General features: G+C 47.4%; 1 pseudogene; it reads right to left on the bottom strand.

Moving 5' to 3' along the window:
- Window positions 1-838: 838 nt before the first annotated feature.
- Window positions 839-14939, bottom strand: LOC115933441 (killer cell immunoglobulin-like receptor 2DL3; annotated as a pseudogene).
- Window positions 14940-16346: the final 1407 nt, after the last annotated feature.

Below are 16346 nucleotides of genomic sequence, written 5' to 3'. Positions count from 1 at the left end.
AGTCATGTACGGTCATCCTTCACTATTCCTGGGTGATTGGTTTCAGGATCTCCACTCAGATACCAAAATCTGCAGATGCTCAAGCCTCTTACATAAAATGACACAGCATTTGGATATGACCCATGCACATCCTCCTGTATACATGAAATCATCTCTTGATTACTTATAATTCCTGATACAGCCTACACACCACCTCATTTGTGTCCATTCAACATAGTTTTGCTTTTTGAAACTTTGTGGATATTCTCTCTGAATATTTTTGATTTATACTTGGTTCAATAAACACCTGTAAACCCCACAGATATGGAGGAGCGACTGTATATTTATAGTATGAAAGATGATGTGTTGATATGTGTCCCCGTGGAGATGAGACTAACAAGGCCTATGACTCTACAAATGTTTCATCGTGGAATGACTCTGCCAGCTTTCCAGGTTGCAGAGAGTAAGAATATCACTTGTTCATGTGATTCAAGATCCTCGGAACCTCCTATGTGCTGCATCTTTGGATGGAAATTGGAGTCCCAGAGACAAATGAGGCTCCACCCTGCTTCCAGAAGCTCAGAGTCCAGGGGTGAGAACCCAGTGGAGAATAGATGGGGTTGTATGGACATGGTAATGATAACAGCGGTTTCTTTCAGAGAATACAGTGTCACATTAACTGAAGCAATGAGGGCAGACATGTTTATTTGAAGAGGAGACAGCTACATTGAAATCACAAAAAATTTTATAGGTTTCACTGCTGACAGAAGGCTGGCAAATAGTCTGAAGAAAGGTGAAACAGCATGAGGGAAGGTGGAACAGCATGTGTGTAAGTGCCATGTCAAGAGGGAGCCTCTTGTATGTTTGGAATTGTGAGTTCCTCAGTGTGATTGCAGCCTCAAGTAGACTAGGAAGTAAGCCAGTTAGGTTGGAGAGGTGGGCAGGGGTCAAGTGAAATGGAGAATTGTGGGCTAAGCAAAGGAGTGTGTTTTCTCTTCAGCAGGCAGTGGCGACCTTAGACATTTGTAAGCAAGACAGAGGCATGTTCAGATTCGTGGTGTGAGGAAGAGCGATGCCCTAAGATGCAGACTCACGATTTCAGATTCCAGCTGCTGGTACATGGGAGCTGGCAAGCTGATTTTGAGACAGGGCTATTGTCTCCCTAGAAGATCCCATCAAGGCCTGACTGTGGTGCTCATGGGCAGGAGACAACTTTGGATCTGGGCTCAGCATTTGGAAGTTCCGTGTACACCCTGGTATCTGTTGGGGGTGTCTTGGGCCTCTGAGAAGGGCGAGTGATTTTTCTCTGTGTGAAAACGCAGTGATTCAACTGTGCGTATGTCACCTCCTGAGGGTCTTGTTCATCAGAATCCTGGAGAGAGGGAAATGCTGAGTGAGGGAGGGTGCTCACGTTTTCCAGGACTCTTTGGGAACAACACTAGCCATGAGGGTGGGTCGAGGAGCACCTACCTCCCTGTTCACTGTTCCGTTCCCTGCAGGCTCTTGGTCCATTACAACAGCATCTGTAGGAGACGGAAGTCAACAAAACAGCTCGGAGGGCACTTCTGGGTCCTCATTTCATAAGCAGATACCAACATACAGGGGGAGGCCATAGGTGCCTGAGGTCCCTCAGTTGCCAGCAGCAGACTCAGACATTCTATCTCTCTGAGCTCAAGGACCCATCCCATGAATAGCTCTGAGTTCCCATCCCATTGATTCTGTCTCCCACTTTCTGCCTGTCATGGAACCTTCTCCTGGATGTGAGTGGCTACAGGGGACATGAGGATACAGTTCAGAATCAGGCAATGGTCTGTGAGCTGAAGGCAGGGGCAGGGAGTCCGGTGCTCTCTCTAGAAAGTCCTGCCTCTGTGGCTGCTGCCTTGGGCCAGGGACCATCCTGCCAGTGAGGAACACACACGTGCCTGCTCCCATCCTGCTTCCCCACATGGCCCTGAGCTTTCTGGCCTCTGCCTCATGAGACTTACTTTTTTTGTTGGAGCACCAGCGATGAAGGAGAAAGAAGAGGAGGAGGATGAAGAGGATGATGACCACTGAGGTCCCAATCAGAACGTGCAGGTGTCTGGGGTTACCTGGAAGAAGGTGAGACACCAATAAGAAGCTAATCATAGCAGTTCCTCTTTATGAATTGTCTCTCATTTCTTGATTGACAGGTCACCACATACAACGTCTCTTTAGGACAAGCACCCAGATGGCGGGAGACCCAGCTTTCTCCTGCTTTCTCAGTTATAGCTCTCATAGTAACCATAGAACGTGCTGAGGATACAACTACTTTAGTTGAGATGTTTGACCCCTTCAAACCTCACATTGAAATTTAACCCCCAGTGTGGGAGGTTGGGCCTCTTGAGAGGTGTTTGGGTCATGGAGGTGGATCCATCATGAACAGATCAATGCTGTCCCAAGGAGATGGAGTTAGCAAGTTCCCCCTCTATTAGTTCCCGGAGAGCTCGTTGTTAAAAAGAGCTTGGACGCTCCATCCCTCCCCCTCCCCCTTACTCCCTCTCTTGCCGTGTGATCTCTGTGGTCTCTGCACAGACAGACCCTCCTTCCCTTCTGCCAGAGTGGGAGCAGCCTGAGGCCGTCATGAGAAATAGATGCTGGTGCCATGCTTCCAGTACAGCCTGCAGAACGGTGAGGCAAACCAATCTCTTTTCTTTAGAAGTTACCCAGGCTCAAGTGTTCCTTTAGAGCAACAAAAATGGACTAAGACAGCAACATCCTGAGATCAGGAGGAACGTCCCAGAACATCCTGGGCTGTCTTCCTGTTCTTCCTGGAGGAGGACGTCATGCAGTGCTTTAGCTGAGTGCTTCCTGTGGCTCCAGGGTACAAAACCCAGTGTAGATTCCCCCAGCTACACTGCAAATGGGGTGACTCCACATGTCCCGAGCAGCTTTTCTGAGCCTTGAGGGACTGGCTCACATTGAAATGTAGGCTTCTGTTGTCACTCGCTGCTTATCTGTTAGTAATGAACCTGCCTGTGGAATGTATTCTCTGTGTGTTCTGTCTCCCTGGAGTGACGGTGAGTGATAGGAATTGGCATAGGCCCAGGTGCAGTCCAGGAGGTGTTTAGAGTCTTCTCTGGGAAGACTGCACTGGGAATGATACACAGCGAATGTGCTTTAGGATTTCTACATCCACAGCATTCTTGAGTCAAACAACTTGCATTCTCCAAGAAAAGGAAACAAAAGTGAAATCAAGATAAAAAAAGCGAAGTAGAATTCTCTTATGTCAAACAGCCAGGAAATAGAGTTGAAGCCCGTGTGAAACGTGCTACTCTTTGTGATCTCGGGAGACACATGTTAGGCTGCTGTTCTACCCGAGAGGCTGGGGGAAGGACTACCCCCTCGGCCATCTATTGCTTCTATACCACCTGTCCTCCTGTGAATTAGTAGGAAAGGGGAGCAGGAGCTAGTGCTGGCGCTGACCTGTCATTCTAAGATCTGGACTCACTCCAAGGAGTATTAATGTTTACCTCCCCATGGCCTATCTGAATCTCCACAGGTGATTGGAAGTAGGGGTGAGGTGGGGGATTTGGGTGAGTGGGCAAGTTTTTTTTTGCGATGAACAGAGCACTTTCTCTATTCCAGGATCTGTGCTGGAGGATTCAGCGGGCTTTCACGTTTTCTATGTGATCTCATGCTCACAGAAAGCCAAATAGGGAAGAGGTTTTAGGCTGATTGCCTAATGGATAAGATAAAGAATCAAAGAAGTAATTATAGAGAAATAGAAAAATGATGATTGGAATTCAGGTGCCTTTGTCATTCGCGTGTGTTATATTATATTTATGCATTTCTTATTTTTATTTTTTGAGATGGAGTCTCCTTGTGTCACCCAGGCTGGAGTGCAGTGATGCAATCTCCACTCACTGCAACCTCCAGCTCCTGGGTTGAAATCATTCTCCTGTTTCATCCTCCAGAGTAGGAGCTGGGATTACAGGGATTTACCACCATACTCGGCTAATTTTTGTATTTTTAGTACAGATACGGTTTCACCATGTTGGCCAGGCTGGTCTCGAACTCCTGACTTCATGGAATCCACCTGCCTTGGCCTCCTGCAGTGCTGGGTTACAAGCGTGAGCCACCGTTCACAGACTTGTATATTATGCTATAATAGGTCTCTTCATTTCTACCACCCCTCATATATGTGTCACTCCTTTGCCAGGTATTGATTTATGTGTAGGATGAATAAATTTCAGAAAGAAATTAATTAAGCGAGGATTAAACAAGTAGGAAAATCAAACCCAGCAAGCCTTTCCAGCCAATGATTCTACCTCACAAGCATAGCTTATATCCATCTGCTTCATCCACTTAGTGTCAAAGTCAGCACCACATTTCACCAGTGGGGCAGGAATTGCCTTTTCCACAGTCTCCTAGATTCCAGTTATGCACCTGGGCCTCCCTTATTTTCATGTCACTCGCTGTTAATCATGTAGGGATTCCTGGTTACCCCGAGGTGAATCCAATGGCTGTGAGTATCAGACACACACTCCTTGTTCCTCCTTAGTTTCCTGTGTACCCAGTGTGCTCTCCGTCTCTCCACAGTCATCTTGTCATTCTCCCCACGTCATTCCCAACATTTGAGGCAGAGCCTCTTCCTTCCACATCAGATTGTTTTCACCTTTATGCCTTCACGGCTGACAGCTGTGTGTGGAAAATCCTTCCGCCAATCTTTCAGGGGTTCAATCCATATTTTTCGTTAATTTCACAAATATCTGATTAGTGAGATCTTCTCTGTCACCCAAAATCATACACTCAGCATTATCTATTTTTGATTTTGAATTCTGGCTGGACACAGTGGCTCACGCCTGTTATCCCAGTACTTTGGGATGCTGAGACGGTTGGATCACTTGAGGTTGGGAGTTTCAGACAAGCTTGGCCAACATGGTGAAACAGCCTCTCTACCAAAAATATACAAAAAGAATTAGCCGGGCATGGTGGCAGTTGCCTGTAATCCCAGCTACTCGAGAGGCTGAGGCAGGAGAATCACTTGGATCCAGGAGATGCAGGTTGCAGTGAGCCAAGATTGTGACACTGCACTGTAGTCTGGAAGACAGAGGGAGACTCTGTCTCAATAAACAAATGAACAATCAAATAGATTTCATGCACAGATGCTTCCCAATGGGTCATTCATTTATTGGTCCACTTGTGCATTCATTTTCTGCCCTCCCATTTAACCATCTGCAATATCAGTGTCCCAAGAGCAGAGGCCAAATGCATCTTGTTCACTGTTTGTGGAAGGCAGGAGAATGCTGTCCCACCCCAAAATGTCCCTGTCCTAGCCTCCATAGTTTGTGAATATGTTATTTTACATGGAAAGGAGGAATGAAGATTGCAGATGGAATTACGGTTGCTAATCAGCTGAACTTAAAACAAGGGTATCCTGAATGATTTCCGGGAGATTATGATGGATTTTCATCTTGGTGAACCCAATAGAATCCCCAACTTTTCAAAAGATAAGGAAGAAGGGAGAGCAGCATTCAGAGAAAGAGGTGTGGTAAGGAGGAAGGGTCTGAGTGATGCCATGTGACATGTGACCAGCCATTGTGGGCTTTGAGGAAGGAGGAAGGGGACTAGGAGCCAAGGAACTGGGAGCCTTTAGAAGCTGGGACAAGTGAGAAGCAGATTCTTGCCTGGAACTTTCAGAGGGAAGGCAGCCTTGCTGTCACCTTGATTTTAGCCCAGTGAGATGCACTTCATACTTTGAGCTAGAGCACTGTAAGATAATTAAATAACCATTTTGTTTTCACCCACGAATCTTGTGGAAATTTGTTATGGCAACAATAGGAAAAGATTCCACACTGCACAACCTGAGCATGGGGCCGTGGCTGAATGAGTCAATGAGTCGAAGTGTGCGTGCATGAGCTCTGTTCTCTGTTACGGCAGGGCTCTTGCTCTGCTGAGTCAGCCAGGGTTGCTTCATGACCAACAGGAGCTCATTCCTTGGCAAGTGGAACTTCTCTAAAACACCTCGCCCTCATCAGATGTTCCCTTCCCTTCCCTCTCTCAAGCCCCCAGGAATTTATCCTCTAGTAGGGATGCAGGCAGAAAAAACACTGCATTTTTCCTAAGAAGGATGTCAGACTGGCAATCATTCTTCTAGCTTGTAGGAGGTCTCAGCTCCATAAAATGAGAGATGAAGAGATTTCACTGAGCCCTGTGTTGGGCCCAGATCCCTTTTGCTGTTGGAGTATCTGGAGTTCAGAGATGGTGGAAGACAGGCGCACAATGTCAGAGCTGTGAGATGCTGAGTCAATGCCTGAATCCAAGGTTTCCACCTCCCCAGGTTTCCAAAAGCAGATATAAGAGGGTTCTGTACTCACCGGTTTTAGAGCTTGGTTCAGTGGGTGAAGGCCAACTATTTGAAGGGTTTCCTAGAACACGAGACAGGAGAGAGGTGAGGAAATGAGGGTGTCTGTCCTCTACTCAATGGAAATCTTTGAGGTTGGTTCATGGCCAACACTCTGTAATCTAATATTGTGCCCTGGGAGTCCTGGGATCCTTTTTTGCGTAATTTTTATATGTGACACCCACTGTCTTGAGACTTCAAGGTATAAAGAGAAAACAGGAGCATCACACTACCTGATCTCAAATTATGTTACAGAGCTGTAGTAAGCAAAACAGCATGACATTGGCATAAAGAAAGGCAGATAGAACAACGGAGCAGAATGAATAACACAGATATATTCCATGCATTTACATCCAATTTTTTTTGTTTTTTCTTTAGAGGTGGAGTCTCACTCTGTCACCCAGGCTGGAGTGCAGAGGTGCAATCTCGGTTCACTGCAACCTCAGCCTCCTGGGTTCAATCAATTCTCTTGCCTCAAACTCCTGAGTAGTGGTATTACAGGTGATGACCACCATGCTCAGCTAATTTTTGTATTTTTAGTAGAGACGATGTTTCACCATGTTGGTCAGACTGATCTTGAACTCCTGGCCTCAGGTGATCCACCTGCCTCGGCCTCCCAAAGTGCTGGAATTGCAGGTGTTAGCCACCATGCCCAGCCCATCCAATGGACTTTGACAAAGGTGCCAAGAACTTACAATCAGGAAAGGACAGTCTTTTCAATAAACAGTGCAGGGAAAACTGGATATCTACATGCAGAGGAATGAAACTGCACCTCTACCTGTCACCACACACAAAAATCAAATGAAAATGGATTAAAGGTGTGAGTCTAAGGCCTGAACCTATGAAACACGTAGAAGAAAATATTGGGGAAATGCTCCAGGACATTTGTCTCAAGAAAGACATTTTGTTTTAAACCTTCAAAACACAAGTAATCAAAGCAAAAAATAGACCATTGGGATTACATCAAACTAAGCAACTTCTGCACCACTAAAGATAAACCAACAAAGTGAAGAGACAACCCACAGACTGGGAGCAACAATGTGCAAACTATGCATCTGAGATGGGATTAATGACTAGAAATATAAGAAGCTCAAACAACTCAGTAAAAGAAATGATTTAATTGAAAAAGGAGCAAAAGACCTGAAATTTCCCCGCATATGAAAAAGTGCTCAGTATCACTCATCATCAGAGGAATGCAAATTAAAATCAAAGTGAGTTTTCATTTCATCCCATTAAAATGGCTTTTAGGCCGGGTGTGGTGGCTCACGTCTGTCTTCCTAGAACTTTGAGAGCCCGAGGTGGGTGAATCTCCTGAGGTCAGGAGTTTGAGACCAGCCCGACCCACATGGAGAAACACTGTCTCTACTAAAAACACAAAAATTAGCCGGGCGTGGTGGCGTGTGCCTGTAATCCCAGCTACTCGGGAGGCTGAGGCAGGAGAATCGCTTGAACCTGGGAGGTGGAGGTTGCGGTGAGTCGAGATCGCGCCATTGCACTCCAACCTGGGTGACGAGAGTGAAACTCCATCTTTAAATAAAATAAATAAAATAAAATAAAATAAAACAAAATAAAATAAAATGGCTTTTAGCTGCAAGACAGGCAAAAGAAATGCTGGCAAGGTGGTAGAGAAAGGAGAACCCTGGTACCCTGTTGGTAGGAGTGTAAATTAGTACAGCCATTACGGAGAAAAGTATGCAAGTCCTTGAAAGAACTAAAAAGAGGTTGGGTGCGGTGGATCACGCCTGTAATCCCAGCACTTTGCAAGACCGAGGCGGGCTCCTCAGTTGAGGCCATGAGTTTGAGAGCAGCCTAGCCAACATGGGGAAACCCCATCTATACTAAAAAACACAAAAAGTAGCCTGGTATGGTGGCGTGGACCTGTAATCCCTGCTACTAGGGAGGCTGAGGCAGGAAAATCATTTGAACCCAGGAGGCGGAGGTTGCAATGAGCCAAGATCACATCACTTGTACTCCAGCCTGGCCACAGAGGGAAACTGTCTCAAAAACAAAAACAAAACAACAAACAAAAAACTAAAAAGAGAACTTTCATAGTATCCAGGAATTTCACTACTGGGTTGATGTCCAAAGGAAAGTAAATGAATATATCGATGTGATATCTGCACTCGTATGATTGGTGCAGCACTCTTCACAGTAGCCAAGATGTGGAGTCAACCTACCTGCCCATCAGTGGATGAATGGATAGAGAGAATGTAGTACATACACACAGTGGAGACTACTCATCCACAGAAAGAATAACATCCTGTCATTTGCAGCCACATGGATGGAACTGGAGGTCATTACAAAGATTCCCATTTCTCACCCATATACAGGAGCTAAAAGGTGGATCTCATGAAGGTAGAGAGTAGAATGGTGGCTACCAGAGGCCAGGAAGAAAAGGGCAGAGGGTAAAAAATATATATATATAGATGTATTTATGACCACTAGACTTTACACTTAAAAATGGTAAACGTGGCCAGGTGCGGTGGCTCATGCCTGTAATCTCAGCACTTTGGAAGGCTGATGCGGGTGGATCACGTGGTCAGGAGTTCGAGACCAGCTCGACCAACATGGTGAAACCACCTTTCTACTAAAAATACAAAAAGTATCCTGGCGTGGTGGTGCGTGCCTGTAGCACCAGCTACTCAGGTGGCTGAGGCAGGAGAATCGCTTGAACCCAGGAGGCGGAGGTTGCAGTGAGCTGAGATTGTGCCACTGCACTACAGCATAGGGGACAGAGCTAGACTCCGCCTCAAAAAAAAAAAAAATATTAAAGGTGGTAAGCTATATAGGTATATTTATCCTCAATAAATGTTTCTTCAAACAAAAGTGAAGGGTGTAGGGGTTGCTGGTGATGACATCTCTGTGTGGGTGAGAGGCCAGGATGGGTTTCTAGAAAATGGGTAAGGTTGAGGGGCTGAGGGAACCTCTGATCTTCCCAAACTGAGCCCAGTCTGCCTCCTGTAGGTCTCTCCTGACCGCTTTCTCCATCTGCCTGGGTGCCTGGAGCCCTGGCCGCAGGCCTCCATGCAGGCCCTGTAGGAGGGTTTGGAGCTGCCCTGTCTGCCATCCTGTGCCCTGATCCCTCCCTCACACCCAAGCTTCGTCTTCTCTCTGCATCTGTTCATCCTTCTCTCCATCATCAGCAGGAAGCTCCTCAGCTATGGCTCTAGGATCATAGGACATGGGACAGACATGGGGTTTCCTCACCTGTGACAGAAACAAGCAGTGGGTCACTTGACTTTGACCACTCATAGGGAGAGTCACGGAAAGAGCCGAAGCATCTGTACGTCCCTCCCTGGGTGGCAGGGCCCAGAGGAAAGTCGGCCTGGAATGTTCCGTTGACCTTGGGCCCTGCAGGGAGCCTACGTTCATGGGCCTCCCCCTCCCTGGATAGATGGTAGATGTCATAGGATCTCCGGGAGCTGCAGGACAAGGTCACGCTCTCTCCTGCCAGAACCGTGGGGCCCGGCTGGGCTGAGAGAGAAGGTTTCTCATATAGACCTGGAAGGAGAAGAGGCAGTTTCCTCAGGGAGGATCTTCCTTGTCACATCTCCCCTCACACCTGAGCTGAGAACTCACGCCCCTGCTCTATGACCTAATGCTCTCTCTCTGTCTCTCACCCTCCACCCCATCTCTCTTCATGTCTATTTCCTCCTTCCACCTTCTCTGTCTCTCTAGGTCTCTGATCTCACTTCCCCACCTCTAGATATGTTTTCTCTTTTTGGATTGTTTTATTCTCTCTGACTCTCCTTGGATTGGTTGACTTGATGTTACTTTTCTTAATTCTGAGTTTCTCACTTTGTGTCATGTTCATAACTTTCTGCATATTTCTATCTATTATCTATCGATCTATCTATTTATCTATTCGGTGCCTATCTACAAATTCTCTACCTGTCATCTATATCTATGTATCATCTATTTATCTATCAATTGTCTGTCTATCCATCATTCATCTATTATCTATATCTATGTATCATCTCTGTATGATTTCTCTCTGTCTGCCTCTCTATCTCTATGTATTATCTATCTATCTGTCTTCATCATCATCATCTCTATGTATCATCTATTAATGAATCAATCAATCATCATCTATGTATCTATAACCTATTATCCATCATCTACCTATTTATCATCTATCTATATCTATCCATCTATCATCTGTCTTGCTCTGCATCTCGGTCTCTCTAGTTCTCTTTGGAATCTCTGCAATTCATCCCCACATCTCCATCTTTCTATGTCCTTGTGCCTCTCCCTCAGGACTCTAATTGTAGTGCTTTTCTCTGCTCCCTTCCATCATTGTCTCCACTCCTCTGCCCTCTTTTCTCTCTCTTTATGTGTCTGTGAGTCTCTCAGTCTCCTTCCTCTGGCTCATTCTCTATGTGTTTATGTCTTTGCTTTTTGGTGTCCCTGATTTCTCTCTGTGTCTCTCAGTGATCCTCTCATAAGTGGGCTTATTTGAATGTGAGCCTCAGAATCCAGTCTGGGGACCACAAGTTCACACAGCATACAGGGGTTGGTGTTCTGGGGCCATGATATCCTGGGACGATTACTCTCCATTGCATGGAAGGCAGAGGTGTCAGAATAATCACGGCATCTGTAGGTGCCACAAGGCCTGAGGCCACAGGGCCCAACTCAGGTCAGAAATATGGGTGTCCTTGGGTTCTCCTGGTAGAGAACACTTTGTGGAGGTAAAACAGAAATGAAACTTCTAACCTGTGCCAGGTGTGTGAGCAAAGTCAGCATGAAGGACACCTCTCTCTGGGACATGTCTGTCTGTCTGTCTCCTTTAACTCCTTCTGTCTTTTCTAACTCTCGGTATGGCCCCTGTGTCTGTCCTCTGTTATGACACCTGGTCTGTACTTGTGTCTCCTGTTTCTCTGTCTCTGTTGGTACAGACCTCACCAAGTCAGTCTCTCTCCATAAGAATACCAAGCTCATCTTCCTTACAACCACCTGGGCCTCCAAGACATGGATCATTCACTCCGTGTCCCAAAGACAGTGAGAAGAATGTCTGGACACTCTCACCTGTGATCATGATGTCCAGAGGGTCACTGGGAGCTGACCGCTCAAAGGGGCAGTGAGGAACAGAACCGTAACATCTGTAGGTCCCTGCAAGGGCAGGTGTCATGGGACCGATGGAGAAGTTGGCCTTGGAGACCCCATCATGGAACTCTCCAATGAGGCACAAAGTGTCCTCAACCTTCCCCTTTCTGTGCAGAAGGAAGTGCTCAAACATGACATCTGACCAACATTGCAGGATGACTGTCTCTTTTGATTTCACCAGATGACCTGGGAGGGCCAGGAGGGTAGGTTTTCTGTGGACTCCTAGGAAGAGAGGTTGTGAGTTTAGAAGGCATCTCTCTTTATCATCCCATCCATGGCACCTGGAATGAGGGAGGCTTCCCCTCACTGGTTTCTATCTCTCACCTTCCTCTCTGTGTCTTCATGTTCTTTTCTGTGCCCATAACTCCTGGTGCAGGTCCTTCCATCTGTCTCCATCCCTCTTCTCTGTCCCTCTGTCTCTAGTAGCGTCTGATTCCCTTCCCATTGGGCTCAGCCTCATCTCTTGGGCTGTTGTATCTATTTTGCACTAATGTCTTTCCTGCTGTCTATGTGGGGGTGGAAGAGGAAGCAGGATAGGCTGCACATCCAGGCTCTTAGCAGCCTGGTTCAATCTCTTTTGGACAAATTGGAATCCTTGGCAGGAGGTATGAACTGATCAGTAAGGCAGGCACCAGTGTCCACACACCCTGTTCCTGGTGGGGACTGGAAGCCACTCTTGCCATGCCTGTGCCTTCTCCATGGTGCCAGCTTCCATAGGCTGGTCCTGGTGCTGGTTTGAGGAGTATCCACCCCTCCCTCTGTGGATGGAGTCTGGTGGTGGCATCATCATCCCACCCTTGGTGATCTCAGGGTAGCCAACCTTCTCCTTGTTTGTTTTCTTTGATTAATTAATTAATTTTGGAGACAGAGTCTCACTCCTTCGCCCAGGCTGGAGTAAAGCGGTGTGGTCTCGGCTAACAGCTACCTCTGTCTCCTGGGTTCAAGTGATTCTCCTGCCCTCAGCCTCCCAAGTCGCCAGGATTACATGCGCCTGCCACCATGCCTGGCTATCCTTGTATTGTTTCTTAACTTGTCCTTGAGCTCGGTTCCAGTATTGGTTTCCTGTTGCTGCTGTAGAAAATTATCAGAAGCATAGCAGCAGGAGAGAGCACACTGACTTCTTCCACTTATGGAGACAGAAATCGGACCCTATTTTTCCCGGGCCAAAATCAAGGCATCTGCAGGGCTTCGTTCCCTCTGGAGACTCAGGAGAATCAGTTCCTTGACTTTTCCAGCCTCTATAGGCCACCTGCATTCATGGCTCATGGCCTTCCTCCACCTTCAAAGCTGATGGAGACTCCCATTATGCTGCTGTAATCCCCACTCCCCTCTTCTCCTCCTTTCATGTGGACCCTTGTGATTATACTGAGCCCACCGGGACAGTCCAGGCTGTCTCCCCATCTCAAAGTCAACTCATCAACAACCCGAGCTCCATCTTCCCCTTTCAGTCCCTTCCCCAATAACATAAATAGTCACAGGTTCCAGGGATTAGAATGTCACCATCACTGGGGACAATTATTCTTCCCACCACAGCACCCATTTCCCTGTATTCAATCCCCCTTTACCCCAAATATAGTCAGGGCCTGGGTGATGGGACCCTCAAGGACATGCCTACCAGAAGCTCTGGGATTCAGGAGGTGGGACAAGGAGAATCCCAGACAGGAGCCCTCTGACCTGTAACCATGATCACCAGGGGGTTGCTGGGTGCCGACCACCCAGTGGGGGAGTGTGGGTGTCAACCCCGACATCTGTACGTCCCTGTGTGTGCTGGGGTCACAGGGCCCATGAAAAGGCTGTTCCAGAATATTCTGTTGTGGAGCTCAGTGCCAGGCACCCCATCTTCCTTGTAGAGACTGAAGTTGTTAAACCCAAGATAAGAATGACACTGAGAAATCACATGTCCTGGAGGCACCACAGGGCTGGGCCAGGCAGACAGCAAGGGCTTATCCTGACCACCTTGGGGAGAAGGAGGCGCCACCTTAGAGAGGAAGATGTGAAGCCGCCCCTCCCTCCCTGTGCTCTGAAGATTCTCCTGGCTTTCCACATTTCTATGGCTGCTATCACACCTTGGTGCCCAGGGCTAAAGGAATGACCCATCCTGCAAACACAAGGTGTCTCCCTACAACAAAAGTGTCAGCTGAGAACTTTGAGCAAGTGCTGAGTAAGAGACTCCTACTAGATTTTAATACTGTAAGATTACTCACATAAAACAACACAAGGTAGACATGGGGTGGAGGGCATGTCCTTTGAGAATGGAATATCAGCGGATGCCTGAATGAAAATAAAAAACTGAGCCCCCATCAGAGGATTTGGAATGTCAGGGCCATGGCTGTGGTTTCCCACCTATTCTGGTGGAATGACAGCAGCCACACTGCAGCCCCTACCGTCATGGAAACGCTGAAGTGTGTGAGTAACACTTTGTCCTCAGAGGATCTGCTGTTCCTACCACTTCCCCACCACACACCCCAGCTTTGAGCACCCCAGTCTAACCCTGGTCCCTACAGAACTTGACTCTGCCAAGGGAATGAAAGGCCGGGGAGGCGAGGTCGGAACTGTGGGCCGAGAATCCCAGGGTCTCCTCTTCCTAGTTTATGAGAGACTCCCCGACAGGACTTCCCTCCCGTTTCAGGAAAATCCTCTTATGTGGGGAGATGACACCTTAAGGTTTGGAGAAGGACTTACCCTCATGTGGCCAGGCCCCCTGCAGCAAGAAGAACCCTGGAAAGAAAGATCATGATGGACGATCCATCTGCAGGCAAACCAGGCCTCCCTTGCTGCCACCACTGGGCTGTGAGTCTTGGTAGCCAGACCCTTCCTGGGCCGAAGGGAAACTTACCCTCAGTGCCTACCTGCACCCAAGAAAGGGCTCTCGGCTGTGCAGAGACCCAGCCTCCAGGCCCGTATCCCCACCCCAAGCCCATATCCCCACCCCAAGCCCATATCTCCACTCCAGGCCCATATCTCCACTCCAGACCCATATCTCCACTCCAGGCCCATATCTCCACTCCAGGCCCATATCTCCACTCCAGGCAGATATTTCCACCCTAGGCCCACATAGCCAATCCGGGCCCACGTCTCCAATCCTGGCTCAGATCTCCACCCTAGGCCCATATCTCCAATCCAGGCCCATATCTCCACTCAGGCCCATATCTCCAATCCTGGCTCAGATCTCCACCCTAGGCCCATATCTCCAATCCAGGCCCATATCTCCACTCAGGCCCATATCTCCACTCAGGCCCATATCTCCACTCAGGCCCATATCTCCACTCCAGGCCCATATCTCCACTCCAGGCCCATATCTCCACTCCAGGCCCATATCTCCACTCCAGGCCCAGATCTCCACTCCAGGCTCAGATCTCCACTCCAGGCCCATAACTCCACCTCCAGGCCCACATCTCCACCTCTGGGCCCAGATCTCCATCCCCGCACTCCCTCCCTCTGTTCCCTTCCAGGACTCACCAACACACGCCATGCTGACGACCATGAGTGACATGGTGCTGCCGGAGCAGACAGGCTGCCGCGCCCCAGCTCAGCTCAGCAGCGCACAGGATGTTATTTGGCGCCCTGCCCATGCAGTTTACATGTTGACCACATAATGGGAGGGTGACGTACACAGGCTCTTTCTACCTTTCATGAGGCCCAGTGGGTGCTCGCTCAAGAGCGGAACATGGCTTCCTGGAAATTGTTCTCACTAGAATTGACACCTCGTGTCCTTCACTATGACCAACTCAAAACACGTCTCAGATCCAGTCTCCTGAACATGAGATGCCTAAAATCTGTGCTAACGTGAAAGACTTTTCACGTATTTTTATTGTTTTTATCAGAGATTCGAACTCTTCTTCCTGTGTAATATGCAAAATATCTAATAGGTATTATTAATGTTTTCAGAGTCATTCTGACTAATAAACCATTAGAATTGTTCATGCTTGTATTTCTGGTATTACAGCAGAACCAGTTAAAATGATTTAAATTCCCAGGGAAGGATTATGCAATTATTTACAATCTTAGAATTGTACTTCATCAGCAAAAACCACACCTGTAAATTCTGGAGTTTTGTAGTTTTATCTAAAATTTGTCTCATGACCCAAGATTCCAGAGTCCCAACTCTGGAGTTTGCTCTCTGTCTGTCTCTCTCCCTCCCTCATTTTAAATTTTACAGAAATATCCAGTAACATAATGCTATAGAAAATCAAGTTTCCCCAGCACGTCTGGAAGCCGAGGTGGGCGGATCAACTGAGATAAGGAGATTGAGAGCAGCCTGGCCAACATAGTGAAACCGTGTCTCTGCTAAAAATCCAAAAATTAGCCGTGCCTGGTGGCAGGCACCTGTAATGCCAGCTACTCAACAGGCTGAGGCACAAGAATCACTTGAACCTGGGAGGCGGAGGTTGCAGTGAGCTGAGATTGCACCACTACAGTCCAGCCTGGGCGACAGAGCAAGATTCCGCCTCAAGAAAAAAAAATAGCAAATAGCCTATAATGCCAAATTAGAGGGCTCTGGCTACTAAATTTAAAGGGTTGTATGAGGCTACATAAAGTGCAGCATCCTCAAGAGTGTGGACACAGAGAGCCCCTTAGCAGAAACAGTGTCTAAAATACATCCGTGTACACACAGTCCCTTTAGAGTCGACAAAGGCTGCTGTGTGGTTTAAGGTGGCATAGAATGTCTTCTCAATAAATAATATTAAACCAAAGGGTTACACATAGGAAAAAATAAATCTAAACTTATTCTCACACTATAAAAACACTTCTTAATTTTTATCTAGTTGTTGTACATTTTTTATGATTTATATTTAAATTTGAGAAATAAAAGTCATATACGGTCATCCTTCACTATTCATGGGTGATTGGTTTCAGGATCTCCACCCAGATACCAAAATCTGCAGATGCTCAAGCCTCT

Source organism: Gorilla gorilla, chromosome 20 (genome assembly GCF_029281585.2).
Source record: "Gorilla gorilla gorilla isolate KB3781 chromosome 20, NHGRI_mGorGor1-v2.1_pri, whole genome shotgun sequence".
Lineage (NCBI taxonomy): Eukaryota > Metazoa > Chordata > Mammalia > Primates > Hominidae > Gorilla > Gorilla gorilla.
This window is presented reverse-complemented; position numbering and strand designations above follow the sequence as displayed.